This window comes from Elephantulus edwardii, unplaced genomic scaffold, assembly GCF_000299155.1.
Source record: "Elephantulus edwardii isolate Elephantulus edwardi_28Jun2011 unplaced genomic scaffold, EleEdw1.0 scaffold00437, whole genome shotgun sequence".
Lineage (NCBI taxonomy): Eukaryota > Metazoa > Chordata > Mammalia > Macroscelidea > Macroscelididae > Elephantulus > Elephantulus edwardii.
The window spans coordinates 731,116-736,705 of NW_006400187.1; the positions used below are offsets into that span (position 1 = coordinate 731,116).

The 5,590-nt window shown below is 37.9% G+C and overlaps 1 pseudogene; it reads right to left on the minus strand.

Moving 5' to 3' along the window:
- Nucleotides 1–692: 692 nt before the first annotated feature.
- Nucleotides 693–1,091, minus strand: LOC102843671 (annotated as a pseudogene).
- Nucleotides 1,092–5,590: the final 4,499 nt, after the last annotated feature.

Genomic DNA, 5,590 nt, shown 5'->3' on the forward strand with positions numbered 1-5,590 from the left:
AGATGTGTCAGAGACAGTAAAGTTGGAACAGAATAAAGCAGGTTTCAGGGCTGTTGTACATAGGGTCACTATGAGTTGCAAGCAACTCAATGGCACATAATAACAACAACGCAAGCCTATACTGAAGAAATTATTGAATAGTGTCATGCATGGCTTGGATCAGGTATACTTTAGTCATTAGTTATCAGTGTGATATATTAAATTTTAAAAATATTACAGAAGTTTTGGTCCAGTGACATACATCATTTATCAAAGTTTATCAAATTAAATGACAACAGTTAAAGAAACGCTTTAGACATTTTGTTTATGGGGTTTCTATGAGTTGTGCTTGACTCAAGATGAATCAATCAACAACAATATATATATATATATATAATTTGACTTTACTACTTTTGTGGATGTTATTTATTGATGCAAGCTGAATGAAATCATTGACAGCTACAATTCTTCTCCATTCATTATGATATTGCTTATGGGTCCAGTTGTGAAAATTTTTTTTCTTCTTTTTTTTTTAGGTTGAGGTGGAATCTCCTTTGAAGATGTACTCTCTTATCTTTATCAGAAGTGCTTCTTTTTTTTTCCTGCCTTAGGATTTATTTGTACAAATAACACAGGAGGACACCAGCCCCATGTAGATGGCAGCAGCCCAGGGGGGTCACACCAGTCCTTCTGTCCTCAGATGGAGAACTCAATTATGGAGCCTTTGCAGGGGCCTGGGCACCTTTAGGAGCCTGGCTTGGAGCAGGAGCCTGGATTGAGGCCTTAGCTGGTGCCTGGAATGCAGCTTTGGCTGGTGCCTGAGTTGAGGACTTTGCTGGAGCTTCAGCCTTACTGTCAGCCTTGGCTTTGGATTTTGGCCGGTTAAGCCTGAGTCCCTTGGCAATGCTGGCCCGAGCATGCTTCCCAAGCCTGGGATGGGCAATGTAGGCGAGTCGGATGAGCTTGTGGTTGACTCCCCTTGGGATCCTGGGCTTGACCTCTTTGGGCTTGACAAGAGCCTTCACAGCCTCAGCACGTTCATCCATGGCCTTGGCATTGTTGGCCTGCATCTTCTTGAGGCCCTTGTTGTTGAGGTTCTTGGCATAGCACATGTTCCTCAGGAATTTGGGGTCTACCCCCTTAAGAGTCTCATCTTGGTTTCTTCATACCATTTTTGTGCCATTTTCAGAATTGGTTGTGTGTGGTGTGGTTCTTGGACTTGGCCATGTCTGCACCGTCGCCACAGCTCCCGGAGTGCCTAGAAGTGCATCTTTAACAAGCAAGATTGTGTCATCTGCATACCATAAGATGTTGTTTAGTCTTTTTCAAAATGCCATGCTATCATTTTCTCCACTAGAATGACTAAATGGGAGCTCTACTGTTTGCTGCACAGTGTGTTATACTGCTCACCCAAAACCTCATTTTGCAGGTTTCAAATCCATCAATCACTCCAAGAGAAAAAGATGGGCAATCATCTTCTGTAAGGATGTACAATCTCAGAAACCAGATGGAAGTTTGCTATGAGTTGAGAATGACTAAAATGAAACAGAATTACACTATCAAATTTTGGAGGATCTGTGGGACAATGAGAATTCTTACACATTTCTTAAGGTAACAAAACAATGCTGCAATCATTTTGGAAAAAAGATGTGGTAGTTTCTTACATAAGTAAACATACACTTACACTATGACCCAGTTTTACTCCTTGATATTTATTTAAATGAAATTAAAACATATACCTACAAAAAGCCTTGTTCAAGAATACTATTTTGAATAGCAGCTTTATTCATAATAGTTGACTGGAAGCAACATAAATGTCCATCAGCACTCAGCAATAAAAACATAAGAAACTAATACATGCAATAAAATGACTTACTCTCAAAACTATTATGCTGAAAGAAAGAAGCCAATGAGCATGTTATGTGATTTTAATTGTATGAAACTACCAAAAAGACAAATATAATTTATGGCAAAAGAGCACAGGCAGTAGTGGACTCTGGAAAGACAAAATTAACATGGTGAGACAAGAGGGATTTTTTTAGGGTTATTGAAATATTCTGTCTTTTCGTAGTAGTTGAGTTACATGGGCATATGGGTTTGTCAATACTAAAATCGAGAATTTAAGATCTAAGCATACCACTTGGTATTAATTTAAAGAAAGAATGAGGTACCACATTACTTCATCAGCAGAAGCAAAGTTCAGCAAACAGTAAACAATAAATATTGGAGAAGATGTGGAGAGATTAGACCTCATTTGCATCACTGGAAGGATTGTAAAATGGTACAACTGCTATGGAAGGTGGTTTGGTGTTTCTTAAAAAAAGCTGAAAATAGAAATCCCACATGAGCCAACTGTCCCATGGCTAGGAATATATCCCAAGAAAATATGACCTGAGACATGAATGGACATCTATACAACTATGTTTATAAAAGCATTATTCACAATAACAAGAGACTGGAAGCATCACAAATGTTCATCAACAAATTAATGGATTGAGAAATTGTGGTATGTTCACACAATGGAATACTATGTAGAAACAGTTTTATAAAATACTATCTAACTTGAAAGGGAGGCTAGAGAACATTTTGCTGTCATATTATCTCAGTCACAGATACTGCATAAGTAAATTTGTGAAAATAGAAAGATAACTAAGTAAAATGTGTCCAGATGTTCAAAAGGGAAAGGAGAGAAGGAGACAGCAAAAGGAGAGGGCAGAAATCACTGAGAGAGCAGAGGCTGGATGAAGTAATAGGAAATTTCCTAGCTTGAAAAGACAGGTGTTAGTAGACACAGAGTAATGGTAATTAAATATAAATGATAAATCTGTGATGAACATGGTGTACAAATGTCTGTTGGTGCCTCAGTTCTCATTTTCTCGGGGTGTATTCCAATTAGTGGAATAGCTGGGTCATGCAGTCATTCAGCTTTTTGAGGAAGTGTCACACTGCCTTCCAGAATGGATGTACTATTTTACAATTCCACCAACAATGCATAAGGGTTCCTTTCTCACCACATCCTCTCCAACATTTATTACTTGCTGCTCTGTTAAACTTCCACTGTTGTTGGAGTGAGATGGCACCATTACAAGAACATGGAAACAGCCCAAATGTCTAATCACAAATGAATGGATTGAAAAATTATGGTACATTCACACAATGAAATACTATGCAGCACGCAGGAGAAATAGTTTTGTAAATTATTACCTAACTTGTTAAGGACTGGAGAGCATTATGCTTAGTGAACTAATCCAGTCCTACAGGATAAATATTGTATATAATCATTAATGTAGAATGAGTATAAGAATTCAAGAGGGGTGGGAGAGGGTGGAATCAGAGGGATGAGGATGTGCAGAGGGAGGGAGGATTAATCATGGGGTTGTACAATATGATGGATGTGGGGGTCAGGGAAATTGAAAGAATCTGTTCTTGAAAATGATGTTTTTGAATTTTGTAAGTAAACTAGTATAAAATTAAAAACAATCTCAAACTTTTCTAGTTCACATTACTGAAGAATATAACTAAGAATGTTATAACTACTGTAGAATGTCAAGAAGAATGTGAATGCTGAATTATATAGTATTCTATTTCACAAAAAATAAATAGAAATTCTAATGCATATCAATGATTATATAAAACGGAAAGTACATGTACAAAACACAATTTATATGACTGATTATATACAAACCAAGAAAATATATTTTAAAGTACTTTTAAAAACCCAAGTATCAATTGATTTTGTGGGTTTTTAAATTGTTAATATTTTTATATTATGATTTGTTGTTGTTGTTGTTATGTGCCATCAAGTCGCTTGCGACTCATAGCGACCCTATATTCAAAAGCCCTACACTCTGTTCTGTCCTGTACCAATCACACTGTGAGTGCCTTTCCCTCCTGCGCCTTCCTTCCACCCTCCCAAGCATGATGTCCTTCTCCAAGGACCAGTCTCTCCTTACAATATGACCTAAGTATGTCAGACGAAGCCTCAGAATCCTTGCCTCCAAGGAGCAGCCCAGTTTAACCCTCTCCAGGGTGAATCTGTTTGTTTTCTTAGCAGTCCATGGTACCCTCAATACTCTTCTCCAACACCAAAGCTCAAAGGCACCAATTCTCCTTCTATCCTTCCTAGTCATTGTCCAACTCTCTGATGCATAACAAGTTATCAGGGCTCCCTGATATTATGATTTAGGGTTATATAAATTTATGTGTATAAAATAAAAAGGGACCACTGGTGACCTAGTGGCAAGAAGCTGCACTGCAATTCCAAAGGCACGTGGTTCGAGTCTACCAGCTTCTCTATGGGAGAAAGATGGGCAATCTCCTCCTGTGTGATTAACCACCTCTGAAAACCTGGCAGAAGGTCAGCTATGAGTCGGTTCCAACTTAATGGTACACATCAATATAATGCCATATAATATAATACAATACTGTAGAAGAAGTGCCTGAAGAGGAATCAATGTGTGTGAACTGCAGCCTTAGCGAAGGATACTGAATACCTCATGATCTTCCAAAAGAGCAATCAATCCTATCTCAGAGCAAGTGCAACCAGGGTGCTCCTTAGAGGCAAGGATGATGAAATTTCATCTCACACACTTTGAACATGTCGTCAAGGGAGTTCAATCTTTGTAAAATTATATCATTCTATGAAAGGTGGAAGGTCAATGAAAAATAAAAAAGATCTTTAATAAGATGGATTGACAGTAAATTATACAATGGGTAGAAGCACATCTGAGATCTTGGAGATGAGGTATGATGGGGTGAAATTAAAATATGTTGTTCATAGGATCGCTGTCTGTGGAAGTCAACTAGACAGCCCATAACAGAGACAATAAATATAATACAGTATCAGTGGTGGCGTAGTCTATAGGTTGTCATAATGCTAACCCAAAGGTTTTACCACTATAGTTTGAATCTACTAGCCCTGCAGAAGACAGATGGTCAGTCTTCTGTGAAATGTCGAGCTTTCCTCTCTTAAAAGCTCAAAGCCATCAATTCTCCTATCATCCTTATTCATTTTACAGCTTTCAGATGTATGCAAATAATTAAAGAATATAGTCTTAATAAGGTGTGCTTTAATCGTTAAACTGACATCATTGTTTCTCATAATTTGGAGAGGTTCCTGACTGCAGAATTTCCCTGCTCAATCAATACTTTTCTGATTTCCTGACTGCTGGTACCAGGTCTGTTGGTTGTGGATCTATATAAGATCAGGTTGTCCACAATTCTTTTATCTATCTATAATGATGATGTCTATCAGTACAATGGTAAATTTTTTTGTTTTCTTGATGTTCAGATGTAATCCATATTGAAGGCTGCAGTCTTTGATCTTCTGCAACAAGTGCTGTAAGTACTCCTCACATTCAGTAAGCAAAGTGTGCCATTTGTATTACATGGGGTATTGATGAGTCTTTCTCCAATCCCACCAAATAGTCTTCATCATAGAGACCAATTTCTCAAATTATTTGTTCAGCATATGTATCAAATAGGTATGTTGTTGTTGTTGTTATATGCCATCAAGTCGTTTGTGACTCATAGTGACCCTATGTACAAGAGCCCTAAATGCCGTTCTATCCTGTGCCAACCTCGCTGTCTCAAACACATTCATTCCCACCAT